The following is a 21,195-nucleotide window of genomic DNA, read 5'->3' on the forward strand; positions in this document are numbered from 1 at the left end:
TCTAACTTTTAGAAATCAGTATTTTCAATTCCACGTGATCACACTTGCAGTTTATTGTGCAAGGGTGATGAGTAAAAGAACTACAATTTTTGTATGTATGTTATCATATGTGCCATGCCAAGTCATTACATATTCATCTGTTATGTAGAATGTATTCTATCACATTTTATCCATCTATTATGTAAGATATTCTGTCACGTATTGCTATACATTGCAAGTATGGCATCTTAAAAATGTCATCTGTTATATATATGTCATGTCATGTAATATCCATTATTGCAAGTATGTCATGTTAAGTATGTTATCTGTTATATGTCATGTCATATTACAAAATGTTTATATCTCAAGTAAGTCATGTCTTTCTAGTTATGTTCAAGTCATGTTGTGTTACATTAGGGCTTCTGTCCTTTTGTATTCTAGTTATGTTTTATCTTGAGCACAATGTGTGTATCTCAAGAGCAACCTTTCAAGTCATGTCAAGTCACTTATATTTAGGATACTCGCGATGTAATCACTATGATTGTCCGAGCATCGCCATTTGTAATTCATGACAGGTATTTCTGGCAAAATCATTTTGATTGTCATAATTCAGTTCAAGTTCAGTTATATAGATACTCTTGGCCTAAAAATTATGATTGTTAAGATATCTTATTTAAAATATGCGTGATGTAATCATTCTAATTGTCAAAGTATTACTAGGTACTCCTAGTGTAATAATTTTGATTGCTAGGGTACGTAATTTAAAATACTCATGATGGAATCATTTTGATTGTTTGAGTATCTCTGATGAAATACATTGGGCGGAATCATTCTGATTGTTCACTATTCCTGATGAATCCACTGGTGAAATCATTTTGACTGTAAGAATTCAGATCAAATTTATGCTAAGTTAAGTTTCAGTTCAAATACAAGTTCATGTCAAAAAGTTGAATTTAAGCAGTTAAAGAAGCAAGATTCCAAGTTTATGTTAAGTCAAGTTTCAGATCAAGTGTATGTTAAGTCAAGTTTCAAATCAAGTTCATGCTAAATCAAGTCTCAGATCAAGTTCATGTCAAGCAAGTCAAGTTAAGTTCTCATTTCAATTTAAGTTATGTCAATTATGCTATGTTTTATGTGAAGTTATACTATATTTTATGTTAAGTTATGATATGCTTACTTATGACTATTATTATGCATTCATACTTTTACTGTCACGCATGCATCTTTAACCTGTGTGAAGGTTTACTGTTAACTTGCTGAAATTTGTAATCAAATCTCACTGTGATAGTCCCAACTACCATTCCCCCCGAACGGTAGGTTATAGTGTGCTAACCTGCTTTTACATGTATTTTCACTGAAGGGTTGTTTTAATTTAATTAATATATTGGTTTATTTAATTTAAATTATTGTATTTTAAATTGGTTTTAATTTAATTGATGCGGTGTTTAATTTATTTAGTCGTTTTACGGTTTTTAAAATCGTTTTCGGCGGATCAATTTTTTGGTTTCTGGAGTGAGGACTGGACCTCATTTTTTTTCCCTCATCTTTTCTTTTTTTTTTCTTTTCTTTTTCCTTCTTTTTCTTTCTTTTCTTCTTCTTTCTTCTTCTTTCTATCCCGCGTACGCCGAACAACTCTCTTTTCTCCTTCCTGTCGCCGTCTGTTTGTCAGCCCGGTGCGCCGCCGTCCGGCCGCCATGTAGTGCACCACCCCCACCATTCTCTTCCCCTCTCACCAGAGATCATCCTCACCAACTTTTAGAGCTATCGGACCAGCCCTTAGCCACCACGCACGGTTGGAAGTCACGGCACCTATCCTGTTTTTCTCCCCTGTCGCCGGTTGCTTTCGCAGCCCAGAACCGCCGTTCGCCGGTGGCGTGGCCTACACCACCCACCCAGTTTTCTTCCCCTCTCACCGATGAACATCCCCACCAAGTTTCACCTCCATCCGAGCCACCGTTAGCCACCACGAGCTCCTCCAAGCCACACAGTTTTTCACCGATTTCGGTGCCGTCGCACCACCTCCAGCCACCATCTCTTCACAGCTTCTTCCCCTACCTCTTGCCGATCTAAACCATCCATTTCTGGCCTCGATCCGTTGCCGGAGCAGCTCCCACGAGCTCAACTCCGATTTGGGCCCTTTCCGCTTCTTCCGCCATTTCCACCACCACCCACGGCCAAAACTCGTTTCCTTTAGCTTCATAAATATCTCAAAACCTTTCCCTATCAATTTCATGCCTTGGTTTGTCCCCGCTCGAAAGTGGGTAATTTATTACCCATGGCCACAGTGTAAATTACACTGTTACGTTGTTTTTCCTCCACCGTTTGCAACGCCACGAGCTTTTGAAAAATACCGTATAGTGTTGTAAGTATTTTCTAAACTCTAATTTTAGATTTAAATGTATTTTGCTCTTACAATAAATATTTATCTGCTGGTTGGTTGATTCCGGACTGAGTCCAAGGAGTTCGAGGATCGGATGGATTGAGGACAGAGTTGTTCGATTGATGTTGATGTTTGTTTGAGATATTTGTGCCTTGATGTTTGCTTTGTATAGTGCACGCATATTCATGTTTAAAAAGGGAAAACCGGGTTTTTCATGTAGTTGCATGCATGTACATGTGTTTGAAAATTGAAACCTGGGCTTGTAAGCGAGAAATGATTTATGGTATATGTGAACGGTTGGACTGATTGGTTTGAGTCAGAGGCACATGTAGGGATGGTGGTAAGCAGGGACGGTGGTAGAATCCCGCCTGTGATTCCTGCCTACAGTGTTCGCGTAGGGACGGTGGTGAGCAGGGATGGTGGTAGAGTCCCGCCTGTGATTCCCACCTACGGTGCTCGCATAGGGACGGTGGTGAGCTTATGTTTAAAGGATATATTTTGGGCCAAATGAGACTTTTGACGTGAGTTGGTTAAGAATACGTTTCTGGGGCCAAATGAGATTTTGGCGTGCGTGGAAAAATGTGATTCTATGGGATGTGAGCATTTACTTTCTTTCATGCATATTGTGGAGTTTATTATGTCTTTATCTAGTGGTGTTTGGATTTTACTTACCTGCGGCACCATTTTTGGTACCGTAGATTTTGGTGCAGGGATCGAAGAGGAGAAGGAGGCTGAGCCTGAGAATACGGCTCCGCCGGAGTTCTGAGTTGAAGTTAATATCTTGTTGTTGCTTTGAATAATATTTGTATCTTGTAATATTTTAATATGTAAGTTTTGAACAGCTTTGTATTAAACAAGAAAAATTCTGGTACATAGTTATGACTTTCGTTATCCGCTGCATATTTCTTCGTGCACATTTGTTGCTTATACACACACTTGGCACTCGTTGATAGGGTGGTGACCCGTGATGTCATCATCCGGACATTTCAATTTCCCCATATCCGTGCGTGGGGATTTGGGGGCATCACAAGTGGTTACCGAGAGGTTTGGCTCTAGGTAAAACCACATGTCCCGTAGGGAGTACCAGAATGTTTTTAAAGTTGTGTTTTAAAATTTATTTTAAGTAAAGTTGCTATTTGACATGTTTTATTTGTTTTATTTGTTTGAACTTGTTTGCTTGTTTTTATTTATTTAGTTATGTTATTGCATGCTGGTTTCTTTTGTTTCTTGCTATGTGGTGTTGGTTTCGGTTTTTGGTTTTATGTTAGTTTTATTTGTTTTTCTTAAAGGGGGTCAAAGGTTGTGTTGTGGCAGAAAAAATGGTGAGACCAAGGAAATCTACTCAGGAGCCACGGGACGATACATCGAGAGATGATTCCATAGCCCAAGCGATAAGGCAGATGACTGAGTTCATGCAACAGAATTTTAGGCCACAGCAGGGAGGGCCTTGGCCACAACTAGGAGGTCCTTGGCCACAACAAGGAGGGCCATGGCTACTACCTGGAGGGCCTAGTGGAGGGGTGCAAGCTGGGTGCACCTATGAGCGCTTTCTGGTGCATAGAACTCCACACTTCACTAGAGAAGAGGATCCACTTCAAACTGGAAAGTGGGTTAGAGACTTGAAAAGAACTTTTGAAGTGTGTGGTTGCACTGAAGCGCAACAAGTACTCTACGCCAGCTATATGTTGCAAGGCACCGCTTCTGAGTGGTGGCATACGAAGAGAGTGATGCTGGAATCAGAATTGGGATCTTTCGCTGCTGTGACCTGGCAGCGCTTCAAGAAAGAGTTTAATGATCGCTTCTTTCCCGCTTCTGTGAGGCGGTAAAAAGCAAGAGAGTTCTCAAGCTTGGTCCAAGGGAGCATGACCGTGGAACAGTATGCCCGAAGATTTATAGAACTTGGGAGATTTGCTCCCCACCTCATCGCCACAGAGGAAATGCGAGCCGAGCATTTCCAGGAGGGTCTACATTCTGATATACGCCGTATGGTGGTCAGCCATCGGATATCCACTTTTCAGGATTTAGTGGATGTGGCCACTCTTGTGGAGCGAGAGAATAATTTGAGAATGGGCTCCCCTCAGGCAGAGTTTTTCTGGTGAAGGAAGTAGTTCGGGTTCGTCTCAGAAGTTTGTTCAGCGGACCGAGACTCGACCATTATCAACCTCGGGAGTGCGTATGGGAGGACGAGTGCCAGTTTGTGGAAGATATAATAGAGCTCACGGAGGCGAGTGTCGTCTGGGTAGTAACCAATGTTTTGAATGCGGTTAGACGGGGCATCTTGCTCGTGAATGCCCTAGTCGAGTTCAAGAAAGTTGTGGAGCTCGTTGCGGTGGTAGAGCTAACTAGAGGCAATTAGCTCGGGCTTGAATGTACGCAGTGACTCCTGGTACCATTGGAGGCAAGGTTACGGAGACTCAGAATGCTGGATTCATGGCAGGTATGGGTCTAATCTAATCCTTCGTGATAAATGCCTTGTGTGGTTTTGTTTTCTTATATATATATTATCGAGGCTTGGAGAGAATGGCATGATCTGGGTGATCCTTTTGGGAAGTAGAATAATTGCGTTCTTTAGTTCCGTGGAGTTTATGAAATGGTCTATAATGTAGTAGATTGTAAGTTTAACAAATTTCAAGGATAGATTTTATGAAGTTTCATTAAAGTTTTAAAGTTTGGGGCCTAATAGATTTTAGGAAAATAAGTTTATGGTAATTAAGGTGTTAGGTTCGACAAGCTTTGGGGGGGAGTAATTAAATTTCGAGTTGTAGATTTCGTGATTCGGATGAGTAAATTGGTGGCAATTGGGGCTTTAGATTTTACAAGCTGTTAAGGTGAATGTTTTGGATTAAAGCCACCAATCTTGAGAATTTCAAAAAATGATTTATTATCTATTAATGTTTGAGAATTTGAAAGATTCGGGAGTCGATTTTTCTATCGTTTGATGTGAGTTCATTGATCTTAGAAGTTTCGGAAGATGATTCTTATTTGATTTAAGGTTTTAGAATTGTAGAGTTGAAGGACTAATTTATTATAGGAATTGAGTTCTTAGTTTTACAGACTTAGTGTTGTAGCTTGATCTACTCTAGTGAGTGATTAGTTTGTAACCATTAAAATGGGGTTAATTGGAGTTGAGTTATTAATATGAAAATTTTCTAGAGTAGATTCCTTTGAGAATTGGAGGTAATGATCCAGTTCGTGTATTTCTTTGAGGATTGAAGATATCGAGCTAGTTTAGAAAATAATTATTGTTAACTTGAGGTTGTAGTGGCAGATTTTAGGAAATGATTCTATCGATTCGAAAGATATAGGTCCATCAGGGTGTTGGAAATAGTAGATTTTGTGTTGATATTGAATACGATTGAATTTGAGGCTATATGATCCGTAGACTTTTGGGAATGGATTCTTAGCAGGTTTAAGGTCCTTCTCGGTACCAAACTTTAAGCAATGACTAGTTGCTGATTTAAGGATATAAGTTGAGTAGAATCAAGAATGATTCTTGTTGAGTTGAGGATATAAGTCTAGATGATGGAAATGTGATAATGGATCACTTGTACGTTCGGATGATTTTTGGTGTTGGCTAAGAGTACATGAGATCGATGAGTAGTAATGGTAAGTGCGTATGGATTCCGGGGAGTGCAGGTCCTAGTCTCATCTTATTTTGGCTTGGTAGGAGTTGAAGAGGAATATGTGTGGTAATATTAAATTCAAGAGGTTTTGGCTTTGAGTTGTTTGGTAAGTTGAACGGAATGTGCAGTCGAAGCGGGTTATCCTTTGGGATGATGGTTTGAAACGACTGTTGTGTTTATCTTGAGAATTAATTGTAACTTGAAGTCATAAGAATTTAAATTGGTGAGGCTATACTTTTCTTTGAAGATCAAGTATCCAGTTGGGAGAATTGGGGATATGGTTATTTAACTTGAAAGGAGATTGTTAGGTCACCATGTGTGGTGTATGAAGTAATAAATCTTGGAAGTTGAAACTTATGCACCAACGGTGGGTAGCATAATCATATGTGTGAAGAAATAAAGCATTAGGATCCATGAATGTTGTTTAATAGTTTTTGATGGATTGAAGTTTTAAACAGTATAGCCTGTCTTGAGATTTATTTGTGAAGTGCTATTGAAGGAATTAGTTGTGCTAAAACTAAAGTTTTTGAGAGTACAAGTAGGTGGGTGAGTTACCAAGAGCGTTTCGATTATGTCTAGGTGAAGTAAATGGTAGTTTATAGTGAGTTAGTTATTGCAAGATTAGATGTTATTCTAAATATAGGTAATGAGCTTGAAGTGGAGGATATCGGATAGAGGTTATAGGCGCTCTCGTTGGTTGGCTGGGAAGGACTTGGGCCTTTTGGAGATGTTCCTTATCTTCAGGAGAGACAAGTGTATTTTGGGATGATGTTATGTGTTTTCAAATTGGGGCCTAGAGGTTGATTAGTACTAGTTTCCGTTATCAATCAATGGATGTATTTTTGTGGAATGTTAGTTTTCGTTTAGGGCAACGATGGCCAACTGAGGAATAAGTGGAGATTTGTGGTTTTTTGGAGGTATATGATTTTCTATGGAAAGGTGGTAAAGATTTTCTTGTGATTAGGTGTGGATTGAGCTTATACTTCATAATATTAATTTTTGAGGACATAGCCTTTATGTATTTTGGTGAGTTATCAGAGTGCGTGCGAAAGCATGATTTTTGGAGATTCTTAGATGTTCAAATTTTGTGTTGATTTTGAAGAATTAGTGGTGATTCGAAGTTTTAATGAGAGATTAATCTTTCGGTCATGCAATTTGGTTTATGGATGGTTAACTTTGGAAGTGGCTATTAGGTTACCAAAGCTGAAATGGGATGAAAGTTTGGAAGGTAAAGCAAAGACGTCGTTGATATTAGTAATTTATGGTGTGAAGATAATAACCTTTGGATTTGTTGGGAGTTGTCGATGATGTCGATGATATGTATCTCTTAATTAGGTTCAGAGTTGTATCTTGTATCTTTTTGGCGCTGATGGTTGATTTTGCAAATTTCGAGGACGAAATTTATTTTTAAGGGGGGAGGATGTGATGACCCACTTTTACGTGTATTTTCATTGAAGGGTTGTTTTAATTTAATTAATATATTGGTTTATTTATTTTAAATTATTGTATTTTAAATTGGTTTTAATTTAATTGATGCGGTGTTTAATTTATTTAGTCGTTTTACGGTTTTTGGCGGATCAGTTTTTGATTTCTGGAGTGAGGACTGGACCTCAGTTCTTTTCCCTCATCTTTTCTTTTTCTTTTATTTTCTTCTTCTTTCTTCTTCTTTCTCTCCAGCGTACACCGAACAGCTCTCTTTTCTCCTTCACGTTGCCGCCTGTTTGTCAGCCCGGTGTGCCGCCGTCCGACCGCCGTGTAGTGTACCACCCCCACCATTCTCTTCCCCTCTCACCAGAGATCATCCCCACCAATTTTCAGGCCATCGGACCAGCCCTTAGCCACCACGCACTGTTGAAAGTCACGGCACCTGCCCTGTTTTTCTCCCCTGTCGCCGGTTGCTTTCGCAGCCTAGAATCGCCGCTCGCCGGTGGCGTGGCTGACACCACCCACCCAGTTTTCTTCCCCTCTCACCGGTAAACATCCCCACCAAGTTTCACCTCCATCCGAGCCACCGTTAACCACCACGAGCTCCTCCAAGCCACACGATTTTTCACCGATTCCGGTGTCGTCGCACCACCTCTGGCCACCATCTCTTCACAGCTTCTTCCCCTACCTCTTGCCGACCTAAACCACCCATTTCCGGCCTTGATCCGTTGCCGGAGCAGCTCCCACAAGCTCAACTCCGATTTGGGCTTTTTCCACTTCTTCCGCCATTTCCACCGCCACCCACGGCCAAAACTCATTTCCCTTAACTTCATAAATATCTCAAGACCTTTCCCTATCAATTTCATGCCTTGGTTTGTCCCCGTTCGAAAGTGGGTAATTTATTACCCACGGCCACAGTGTAAATTATACTGTTACGTTGCTTTTCCTCTGTCGTTTGCAACGCCGCGAGTTTTTGAAAAATACCGTATAGCTATAAGTATTTTCCAAACTCTACTTTTAGATTTAAATGTATTTTGCTCTTACAATAAATATTTATCTGCTAGTTGGTTGATTTCGGACTGAGTCCGAAGAGTTCGGGGGTCGAATGGATTGAGGACGGAGTTGTTGGATTGATGTTGATGTTTGTTTGAGATATTTGTGCCTTGATGTTTGCTTTGTATAGTGCACGTATATTCATGTTTAAAAAGGAAAAATCGGGTTTTTTGTGTAGTTGCATGCATGTACATGTGTTTGAAAAATGAAAGCTGGGCTTGCAAGCGAGAAATGATTTATGGTATATGTGAACGGTTGGACTGACTGGTTTGAGTTAGAGGCACGTGTAAGGATGGTGGTAAGTAGGGACGGTGGTAGAATCCCGCCTGTGATTCCCGCCTACTGTGCTCGCGTAGTGACGGTGGTGAGCAGGGATGGTGGTAGAATCCGTCCTGTGATTCCCGCCTACGGTGCTCGCGTAGGGACGGTGGTGAGTAGGGATGGTGGTAGAGTCCCGCCTGTGATTCCCGCCTACGGTGCTCGAGTAGGGACGGTGGTGAGCAGGGATGGTGGTAGAATCCCGCCTATGATTCCTGCCTACAGTGCTCTGACGGTCTGGTTTTTGGGCCATTATCGGGAATAATGGCAAGCTTATATTTAAAGGATATGTTTTGGGCCAAATGAGATTTTGGCGTGCGTGGAAAAATGTGATTCTATGGGATGTGAGCATTTACTTTCTTTCATGCATATTGTGGAGTTTATGATATTTTTATCTAGTGGTGTTTGGATTTTACTTACCTGCGGCACCATTTTTGGTACCGTAGATTTTGGTGCAGGGATCGAAGAGGAGGAGGAGGCTGAGTCCGAGTCCGAGTCCGAGAATGCGGCTCCGCCGGAGTTCTGAGTTGAAGTTAATATCTTGTTGTTGCTTTGAATAATATGTATCTTGTAATATTTTAATATGTAAGTTTTGAACAGCTTTGTATTAAACAAGAAAAATTATGGTACTTAGTTATGACTTTCGTTATCCGCTGCGTGTTTCTTCGTGCACATTTGTTACTTATACACACACTTGGCACTCGTCGATAAGGTGGTGACCCGTGATGTCATCATCCGGACGTCTCGATTTCCCCGTGTCCATGCGTGGGGATTTGGGGGCCTCACATATAGGATCTGAATGAGAGTCGAGAATCGACTAGTTGGAAACAGTCGACTAAGTGACGGTGGGATTATGTCCAAACTATTACACAATTGTGTCATATAGTTCAGAGTGTCGATCCACAGGGAGTCGGAAGAAATGCTACAAGATGCAAACTTAAGGAAAAAAATTAAATGACAATCTGATGAGAATATGAGGATTCTACCTAAAGCATGTAATTAAAATGAGATTAGGACATAGATAAGAAGGCAAGTAAAGCTTCGGGCTTCAATCAATCGGATCCAATACTCTGACTTTTTCAATCTAAACTTTATACACAATTAAGATCTATAGCACCAAATTCCTAATTGGATGATAGGTCGTTATGTTCATCTACTTTTTCAAATTTAATTTTAGAATCTATTACCCTCTTTACAAACCACAGTTTTCATATATAAAAATAAATATCAGATCTAATAATAGTGCCGCAAAAGATCACATCAATAGTATGAAAAACTGGTTTAAGTTACAATCATATATTCATAATCCAATAACTCAACAAAATCAAACCATAGCAAGATTTAATATAATTGTCTCAAATTTATAAAATTTAAAACAAATAGAGGAATTCAATCTTAAAATCTTAAACAATAAAACCTAATCTATAAATTGAAATAAATCAAAATATTTTTACCAATCAATTTCTACCCTAGGCTTTGTCCAAGAATTAATTCTCCATGAGAGAACTCAAAAATTACAAATAAAATGGTGTTTTTCTTCCTCTTGTTTAGATCTGTCGTCATCCCAAAAGCCAAGCCAAAAAGATCTGCTGCTTTCTCCCGTCTAAAAACCAACCAAAAGACAAAAAAACTCCCCTCGTGTTCCGTGCATCTCTATTCTTCAAAGATAATGTTTATTCATAGTGCCTACTCGAACAACCCACAAAGACGTGTTGCATGCAACTCATATCTGCTGCCTTTCATTGTGATTCCATTGCTAGACTCAGTGTCCTATGCATGCCGCTCCAAATTGAAATGAAGTAAAGCTGGTCCGTTTCATTCGTAAAACCAAATGTCAAAAAGAGCCCGTGGTGCTATAAATCTCTTCGCTTGTTGCTAGCCTTTTTCTCGTTTTATTCAGTAGCTTCGTGTCCCACTCTTCATTCCTTTCCAACCTTTTCAAATATGGTTAACACCACGTATTTAATTTTCTAAGAAGTCAAAAAGTGGAACAAGTCCACATAACACCAATACAGGCTGCTTTGCATTTTTTGAAGAGCTGAAGTTACTGCGTGTCCTCCTCTGGACTTTGAAATTAAATATAAAAATGTTTGCTTAAAAATATCTCAAAATAAATAAAAATTAAACTCAGTACTATAAATTAAATCTTATGATCTCTATTCATATTTTAACATTCTTGTCCAATAATAATGTATTTAGAGTACATATATTTTCATACACTCATCACACCTTCCAACTTACTTAATACTAGTCTTGAGCAATTGCTATACAAAAAAATGAAAGAGTTAAAAAAAATCACTAAACATTTTAATAAACCACATTCCTCACTTGATGTACTCTTCAACCTTTCAAATCATTGAATAATGCATTTTTTTCCTTTTTTTTCTTTATATATATATTTTCAACTTCATTTTTTTTTTTCCAATTTGATGAACAAGTATATGTCACCCTGGTATTCTGCTATTTCTGCCTTTGAAGCTAACTCACTTGAAAACCTAGAAACTCATGTTCTTCCCTTTTTTTTCCTTTTTCTTTTTTTTTTTTTTTTATTCTTCACCAAAAAAAAAATCCACATCTAGTACACACTTGGAAGTAACAAGGATAGGGAAAATCAGTGTATATGTTATACTCATGTGGAGAGGTATGGATAATGTAGGTATATGAATAAAAAAAAAAAAAAACTATATGTGTTTCTTGGCTTAAAGTTGGCTACTAGGGGTCTATAATTGAAAGGTTTGGCTTGAAAGGTTCAAATGTTAATCCTAAATTAAGCTTCATTGTATCCCAAGTATATCCACCATCATACCGCAAACCACACAATGATATTCTCAAAAGAAGGGCCCAATGCAAAAAAAATCAAAAAACGCTTATTACAATTTTTAGCATTTGTTGGCTCTCAATCCTCTCCAAAACTCACATATAATGACTTAAGCAAAACAGTTCTCTAGATACATGTGTCAAACTACCGTCTTACCAAAAAACTTGGATGAGTGCATTAGAAAATTTGTGAATACCTTAGCATAATGATCAAAATGGGTTTGTTGAATTCACTAAGATGGCTATGTATGAGAATGGGTACACATGTGAAAGGATGTACAAGTGATGCTAATTTAAAAAAATAAAAAAATAAAATTTTGTCATATGTAAAAGTGCCATAGTGTTCCAATAAGCATTTGTAAATGCATAGTTTGACCACCCCCCAACTTAAACCAAACAGTGGTCTCAATGTTTAAGAATCAAAACTGAATGGAAAGTAAATAAAGAGGGTAGAATACACCTGATGTGTGACTTGAGCAACCTAACAATCATAAGAGTTAGCAAACTAAAATGGAAAAATAACACTAACCTGCAAACAAAAAATAAAGAAAATAGTAACAAACAAAAATAAAGAAAAGGAATGAAAAAAAAAAAGTAAAAGAAAATATTTACGTACATGGTGGGATCAAGGTTGATAGACCGGTCTTCTAAATAGAATGTCTTCCACATTAGAAACTTGTCTATCAATAATTATTTTAGGCGTTGACCATTCACTTTAAAAACCCAACCATCCTTAGGGTCCTCAATTTCTACCGCCCCATTTTCAAAAGCATGTTTCACTACAAAAGAGCGAGTCCACCTAGACCAAAGTTTGCCTGGATGCTTGTGAAGTCTAGAATTATATAAGTATACTAGGTCATTAGGCTTAAACATCTTCCTAAGAACATTTTTATCATGAAATGCTTTTGTTTTAGCCTTATAGATTTTAGAGTTCTCATAAGCATCATTTCTCAACTCCTCTAACTCGGTCAACTAAAATTTTATAAACTTACCCGCCTCTCCTAGCTCAAAATTAAAATGCTTGATGGCCCAATAGGCTTGATGCTCGAGCTCCATAGGTAGGTGCAAAGGCTTTTCAAAAACAAGTCTATAAGGTGACATACCTAAGGGAGTTTTGAAAGCTGTATTGTAGGCCCAGAGTGCATCAACTAGTCTTAAAGACCAATTTTTGTGATCCGGGTTTAATGTTTTCTCTAGGATTTGCTTAATTTACCTGTTGGCAAGTTCTACCTATCCACTTGTCTGAGGATGGTAGGCAGTAGAAATTTTATGAACAACCCCATACTTTTTCATCAAAGCCTCAACTGAACGATTGCAAAAGTGTGTGCCCCGGTCACTAATGATAGCACGTGGTGTACCAAACCGAGAAAATACATTTTCTCTAAGAAATTTGATTACTGTCATATTACCATTACTCCTACAAGCTGCTACTTCTACCCATATTGACACATAATCTACTGCTACAATACTATATTGGTATCCAAAAGAAGGAGGGAACGGTCCTATAAAATCAATGTCCCAATAATAAAAAATTTCAATCACTAAGATCGGGTTTAAGGGCATCATATTATGACGGGACAAAGCTCCTAGCTTTCGACACCTTTCGCATGAGCAACAATAGATGTGTGCATCCTTAAATAAGGTGGGCCAATAAAATCCACAATGCAAATTTTGGCCACGGTCTTTTTCATTGAAAAATGACCCCCACAAGCTTGAGTATGACAAAATTCTAAAACACTAGCAATCTCCTCATCAGCGATGCAACACCTTATAGTTTGGTCATGGCAATATTTGAAAAGAAAAGGTTCATCCCAATAGAAATTACAAACCTCAGCCATGAACTTCCTCTTGTCTTGCCTGCTCCAATCTGTTGGTATTTCACCTGTAGCCAAATAATTCACAATATGAGCAAACCATGGTAAAGAGGAAATAGACAATAAATGTTCATTTGGAAAATCATTCCTAATTGGCATGTGGTCGGTGTTGTCCTCAAACATGAGCCTCGAGAGATGATCGGCCACTACATTTTCATCTCCTTTCTTATCTTTTATGGTGATGTCAAATACCTACAAAAGTAAAATCCACCATATTAATCGCACTTTAGCATCATTCTTTGTGAGAAGGTACTTAAGGCAATGTTTTTTAATACCGTACTAGATGCCATACCGATCAAGGCACTGGAATGAAATATTTCAGAACCGGTATTGTTTCGTGTACCATTTCAGGATAGTCGATATATGAATAAATTATACATAAATACATATATATATATATAAATTATAAATAGTCTGGTCTGAATTGGGGGTAAACAAATGAGCTTGTAGTTTGAAGAAATGAAAAAAAAAAAGTAAATTTTGAAATACCGGCCGGTACGGGCCTATGTAGGCTGGTATAGACCGAAATATCGGCCAGTACAGCCGGTATTTGGATCGGTACGAAACAGGTATATTACTTGTACCAGACTAGTGGCCAGTATGGCATATACCGGCCGGTACAATACGGTATTTAAAACACTAACTTAAGGGTTGCATGATCTGTGAAAATTGTAATAGGAGATGTAACAGTCCACTAGAAATTCAATGGTGGAACTTCTATAGATTTTAGGAATCTCTTGAAAACTTCGTAAGTTTTCACGAATTGACTAATCGCATAGATTTTAGTTTATCAACATAGTCAGTGTTATCACTCGTTATTGTGCCAGAAATGTGATTTTAATTGTTTGAGGTAGTTAGTAGTGTCAGAATACGTTATAGTCTATGCCACTATACTCAGTTCAATATTTAGGATTTTATAGCATAATAACTCATTTTCATAATTTCGGACGAAACGACTGTTTGAAACAGTGAATTTATTTTTATGGGCACTTCAGGGTTGAATTTTGGTAAACGATTTTCACTGTAGGTTAATATGAAAATTTAGGATTTTTCAGTACTAAGTTTATTATGCATTTCTTTGGAGTGAATAGTAACCTCGATAAGCGTACTAAGTGCAGTGTTTTCAAAATCACAATGTGGAATGTCCAAATTTTAGATAAGTTTTATTTGGCTACTTGGGAAGATCTTAGCCACACATAGTGAATAATATTAGACACTTGGCATAAAGAGGAACCATTAGATGGATTTGTGAAGGAAATCAAGGTGTGATATCATGCAACTTTCATCTGATCAACCAAATTGAGCCAGATAAAAGAGGGTTTCAACCCTAGTGAAATCCTAAATGGTTGGAATCCAATTGAAATCCCAAAAGTTTGGTTGAAACCAAAACCATAAACGGTTTCCCCAAACCCTAAATTGGCCTTCAAACCCTTTTTGATCCAATTTCTAGCATTGTGTTTAATCACTTGATTAAATCACTTCCACATGCTATTAATTTCTAAAATTCTTGTTATGACATCATTATCCAACCTTTTAAACCTTGAAAATTTTTTTGGGCCAAGAAAAATTAGATTTGGGCTTGATAGCATCTCAAACCCTAACCAAAACCTCTTTAAACCCCAAATTGAAGCCCACTTGGTTAAGGCCCACCAAGGCCCACGATTTGGCCACCTTGGCAAGGCTTCTTGAAGAAGTTTCCTCCCCCACATGGCAAACCATTCACTGCCCTTGGCTGCACCCAATAGTGCCTTGATGAGATGGAGAAACCCACCCCATCAACCCCCATACCTCATAGCTTCTATAGGCTATCCATTGCCCCTCACTATTCTCCACTTTATGTCATATAGCCACCTCCAATCAAGGTCATTCAGGTCCATATCTTCCCCCTACAGAAGTCTTGAGTCATAAAAGACACACTTCCTTCCCTTTCATCACTTCTTTACCCCGTTCTTAGAGAGAAATCCAAAAAAGCTCTCTCTGGGACATTCTGGGTCTTTTTGCGTGGAGCTTTTTGACCCTTTGTAAGTATTTTTACATGATGACTCATTCATAATGGTTGTTCTTCTTTGAGTCTAGTTTCTACAATGTATTATTCGTATCATTCCATGGTCATTTAGTTAGTCAAAAGTATTTTTAACCATGGAAAGGACATTCTGGGCATGAAACTAGAGAGTATGTTATGTTTTGAAATTTTTGACCAAGCTAATGGACATATCTTGATCCAAAAATTTTATGGAGTATTATTAGAATGTTTTTAAGAGTGTTCATTGAAGTTTTGTTGCATGACTAAAGCTTTTGATGATAGATTTTCTTAGATCTAGAAACTTGAAAACTGGAAGTGGAAAAACAATTTTTATTTGGAGAAACTTTGAATATTTCATGGTTTGATCTTACTCTAATGGCTTTTATATTTTTAAATGATAATTCTAAGTCTCTTATTTTCATGTTAGGATGTTATTTTGAAGATATTTAGCATTAGATTCAAAGATATGATTTTTCTATGCAAGAGAATTTCGGTTAGGCCTAAGATTTGATGTTTTTGGGTTGGATCCATGTTTTATTGAGTTTTAGCCATGTGATTTTAACTTTGATGGTTGGATATTCTTTAGAACACGTTTTAAAATCATGTGATGCTTTATTTTGAAGATCTCACCTTCTTAAGCCATTGATCAAGAGATTTATCAAAGCTAATTGAGGAAAAAGTTTCTGTTTTTAGACCAAGTGTAAAACCAAAAAATCCAAGTATTATTTTGATGATTTAAAGCATGTTTGATATTATAATGATGTTATGAATATGTTAGAAGTAAGATTTGATTTTGTTTTGAAATTCTTGGAGATGCTTTGATTTAGGGTCAAAACTTATGACTCAAGTGTTTTGATCTTTTTACAAAAGGTTTGCCGTTGATTATTAGCTCTTTCTAAATAGATGTCTTAAGTATGATTTTAAACTTAGGATAGAAAGATCCTTGTTGCAAAATTTTGGGTTAAGCATGAGTTTTGAAATTGGAAGGAATTGCAACAAAAATAAGAGAAATGGCCTATGGATATTTTGGCCATAGTGTTTTTTCCATAATTGTGATTTGTTTTTAATTTTTCTGACTTGATATTTGAGTTTAGGACAAAATTTACATGAGGAATGTAAATTTTGGAAATTTTTGGAGTTAGGATGAGAAATCCTTAAGTTAGGGGTAAAATGGTCATTTTCCCACATATAGAGGGTAAAATGGTAATTTTACTCTAAGTTAGCTTGTTTTCATGCTTTCAATTGTTAATAATTAAATTTCTAACTTTTAGAATACTCTCTTACAGTTTCTCGTGTTTCGCGCTTTATTCTTGTAGAATGCAACGATCGAGGTAAGTTAGCTCCTAACTTACTATCAGTTTACTGTGTATGTATGATAGGTAAGAGATCTACAATTTATGTATGTATGTTATCATATATGCCATGTCATGCCACGTCATTACATGTTTATCTGACATGCATGATTTATTCTGTCATGAATGCTTATCTATTACACAATCTATTATGTCAGGTATTGTTATATGTTACAAGTATGTCATATTATGTTATGCCATCTATTACATGTATGTCATGTTACGTAATATTTACTGTTACATGTTATGCCATGTTTTGAAATGTTGTTTGTTACATATTATGTCATACTACAAAATATTTATATCTCAAGTTACGTTCAAGTCATGTTATGTGACGTCAAGACTTATGTTCTTTCGTATTCCAGTCACGTTTCATCTCGAATACAGTTGTGCATTTTGAGAACAATTAAGTTTCAGTTATCAATTAATTTGTACTACGGTCAAGAATGATACGTGCTGCCTAGTATTGCGATCAAGGCTATGCGCTTCCGAGTACTAAGGTGAAGGAGTATAATCTACCATACTACAGATGGTTAAATCAGTTAAGTTATGTTATGGTTAAGGATAATACGCACTGTCTGGTACTGCGGTCAAGGCTATACGCTACCGAGTACTACGGTGAAAGAGTATAATCTATCGTTATGTTAAGTTATGTTACGGTCAAGGATAATACGCGCTGCCTGGTACTATGGTTAAGGCTATGTGCTACCAAGTACTATGGTAAAGGAGTATAATCTGCCGTACTACAAAAGGATGATACGCGCTGCCTGGTACTACGGTCAAGGTTATGCGCTGCCAAGTACTACGGTGAAGGAGTATAATCTGCTGTTATGTTATGTTATGTTCATGTTTATGTTAAGTTTCAAGTTCATGTTCATATCATGTTATGTTCACATTTATGTTAAGTTCAAACTCATGTTCATGTCATGTTATGTTTATGTTCACGTTATGTTTCAAGTTCACGTACATGTTATGTTCAAGTTCACATTCATGTTATGCTATGTTCACATTCACATTATGTCTCAAGCTCACGTTTATGTCATGTTATGCTCCGGTTTATGTTAAGTTCAAGTTCATGTTTATATTATGTATGTTCATGTTCATGCTATGTTTCAAGTCCATGTTATGTTTCAAGTTCAAGTTCTTGTTATGTTGCTAGTCCATGTTATGTTTTAAATTCAAGTTCATGTCATGTCAAGTCAAGTTTGGTTCACGTTTCTATTCAGGGTATGTCAGTTATGCCATGCTATATGTCAAGTTATGTTATGCTTACTTACTATTTTAATTATGCATTCATGTTTTTACTGTGATGCATCATTAACCTGTGTGAAAGTTTCCTGTTAACTTGCCAAGATTTATAATCAAATCTCACCGTGGTAGTCCCAACTATTATTCCCCCTAAATGGTAGGTGTTGTGTCAGGATCAGAACACGAAGCAGACACTGGTAGACTGGAGGAGGTTGACTAGATGCCCCAGACATGACGCGGAACTTACAACTTACATAGTTAGTTTTTTAACCGATTCTGGCCTCGTTAATCGAGTTACATGAGTTACTCGACGAACTTCCTCAATAGTGTATTTTGGTAATGTAAATATGGAATCTGGCTTCCCATGTTTTAGAGATTACAGTCTTCTGAGACTTCTACTAAAATCGTGGATGTTTATTCTGTTAAGTATGCTTGGATTACAATTTAACTATTTGGAATATTATAAGTTTGGTGCACAGTATTGCTAAAAAAAAAAATTTGTCCGTTGCAAATACTGCATAATGCTATATGCATGTTAGGAATATTGCATCTTATATGTCATGAACGGGGGCAGGTAACCTTATATTGTATATCCCGACGCTTCAGATGTTCGTTCGATACCAAGCGAAATCTGGGGGCATCACAGGAGAACCAATTAAATAAGCACAAAACTTATCCAAAGCAAAAACTACAACTAGAAACTCTTTTTCAATGGTTGAGTAATTCATTTGAGCATTATTTAGAGTTCTATTAGCATAGTAAATGACATAGGGCTTCCTTTGCCTTCGTTGTACAAGGATAGTAACTATAGCATAATAACTAGTATCGCACATAATCTGCAAAAGTAAAACCCAATCAGGTGGTTGCATTATGGGTGCCGAAGTAAGCTTGTAAATCAACATTTTAAAGGCATCTTGACAAGCTTGTGTCTACTCAAATAGGACATCTTTAGCTAGGAGGTTGCATAGCGGTCTAAATATGGTAGAAAAATTATGTATGAACCTCCTATAAAACCCCGCATGACCAAGAAATGATCTAACATCCTTTATTGTCCTAGGTGTAGTTAACTTAGAAATTAATTCAATCTTGGATTAATCAACCTCTATCCCTTTGGAAGAAATAATATGCCCTAGGACAATACCTGAAGGTACCATGAAGTGACATTTTTTCCTATTCAAAATCAGTTCCTTTTCCTCACAACGGGTCACCACTCTTTAAATTTAGCAAGCATGCATCAAAAGAAGTTTCAAAAACAGTCAAGTCATCCACAAAAACTTCCATGCAATTTTCAACCATATCACTAAAAATACACATCATGCAACGTTGAAAAGTAGTAGGGGTATTACACAATCCAAATTGCATTATACAGAAAGTATAAGTACCAAAAGGGCAAGTGAAAGTGGTTTTATCCTAGTCTTCTAATGCAATTTCAATTTGATAGTAACCAGAATAACCATCCAACAAACAATAAAATGGGTGACCGGCTACACACTCAAGGATTTGATCAATAGAAGGGAGGGGAAAATGGTCTTCACGAGTGGCAGCATTCAATTTTCTATAATCAATACACATCTGCCACCCAGTCACAAGCTTTGTAGGTACTAACTCTCCCTATTCATTCTTCACCACATTAATGCCTGACTTCTTGAGAACAACTTGTGTAGGACTAACCCATTTACTATCAGTAATAGGATATATAATTCCTATATCTAACAATTTTAACACTTCATTTTTTACCACTTCTTTCATAGTACGATTAAGTTTGTGTTGGGGGTCTCTATGAGGCTTAGTTCCTTCCTCTAAATTAATTTTATGAGAACAAACTAATGGGCTAAGATCTTTGATATCTGTAATACTCCAACCTACAGCTAATCTGTGCTCGTTTAAGGTTCGAAGTAATTGCTCACCTTGAAATTCAGATAATTTAGATGAGATAATAATAGGAAAAGTATCACCTGGGCCAAGGAAAGCATGCTTTAAACCCTTAGGCAGAGGTTTCAATTCAACTCTTGGTGCTTCTATACTTGAAGGAATCTGTTTCTCACTTTTCTTAGGCAACTCTTCAAATTTCCATTGCCAAGCTCATGTGCCATAATCTTGAGTTTCATAAAAAATAATACAAATATCAACAACATCGGATGAATGACTAGTAATATCAAACTCAAAATTAACAAGAAATATTCAAGTGGATCATAATCATGAGTTGTGCGAACTCCCTTGTCTATGAGTGCGTCAATCATATACGTTTAGTAGCACTTGTCATCCTCTTTTGGTTGTTTCCCAATATGGAAAATATTCACCTCAATCATTTTCCCAAAAGAGAGTTTCATTAGACCATTCATGCAATTAATAAGAGCATGAGCAGTAGCAAGGAAATGTCTACCTAAAATTAAAGGGATTTTAGAACTAGAATCAACAACAGAACTAGTGTCAAGGATTAAGAAATCAATAGGATAATAAAACTTATCAATTTGAACGATCAGCCAATTGCAATACCCTGTGTTACTTTGACTCAACAATCAGCCAATTGCAGTACCACAATAGTCGGTTTGATTTCTCCCAACCCTAGCTGCAAATAAATGGAATATGGCATCAAATTTACACTAGCTCCTTAATCTAGTAGCGCTTACCCAAACTCATGATTTCTAATATTACATGCAATGGTTGGACAACCAAGGTCCTTGTACTTAAGAGAAATTTCCTACTCAATTAGAGCACTAACTTGCTCTGTCAGGAATGTTGTCTTCTTAACATGGTGCTTCCTCTTAACTGTACACAAATCTTTAAAAACTTTTGCATAAGTAGGAACTTGTTTAATAACATGCAGTAAGGGAAGATTAATTTTTACCTGTTTGAGGTTCTCCAAGATTTCATTGCTAGGATCCAAAGTTCTCTTATTCAATTTTACAGCTTGAGGAAATGGTACCTTAACTGAGCTCTTTATTAACTCGATTTCCTTGGGAAACTCGGCAACACTATTGCTTTTATCCTCTTCAATATCCTCTGACTTATCAGTTGTTGGTATGTCTAAGGATTTTCCACTTTGTGTCATAATGGCATTGACATCTTTCAAATTTTCTTACACCATATGTTCATCATGGGG

The 21,195-nt window shown here is 37.2% G+C and overlaps 1 pseudogene; it reads right to left on the minus strand.

Annotated features, from left to right (window-relative positions):
• Positions 1-21,144, minus strand: part of LOC122289240 — a 32,259-nt pseudogene extending 11,115 nt beyond the window's left edge.
• Between the last annotated feature and the right edge of the window lie 51 nt (positions 21,145-21,195).

Source organism: Carya illinoinensis, chromosome 12 (genome assembly GCF_018687715.1).
Source record: "Carya illinoinensis cultivar Pawnee chromosome 12, C.illinoinensisPawnee_v1, whole genome shotgun sequence".
In the NCBI taxonomy this organism is placed as follows: Eukaryota; Viridiplantae; Streptophyta; class Magnoliopsida; order Fagales; family Juglandaceae; genus Carya; species Carya illinoinensis.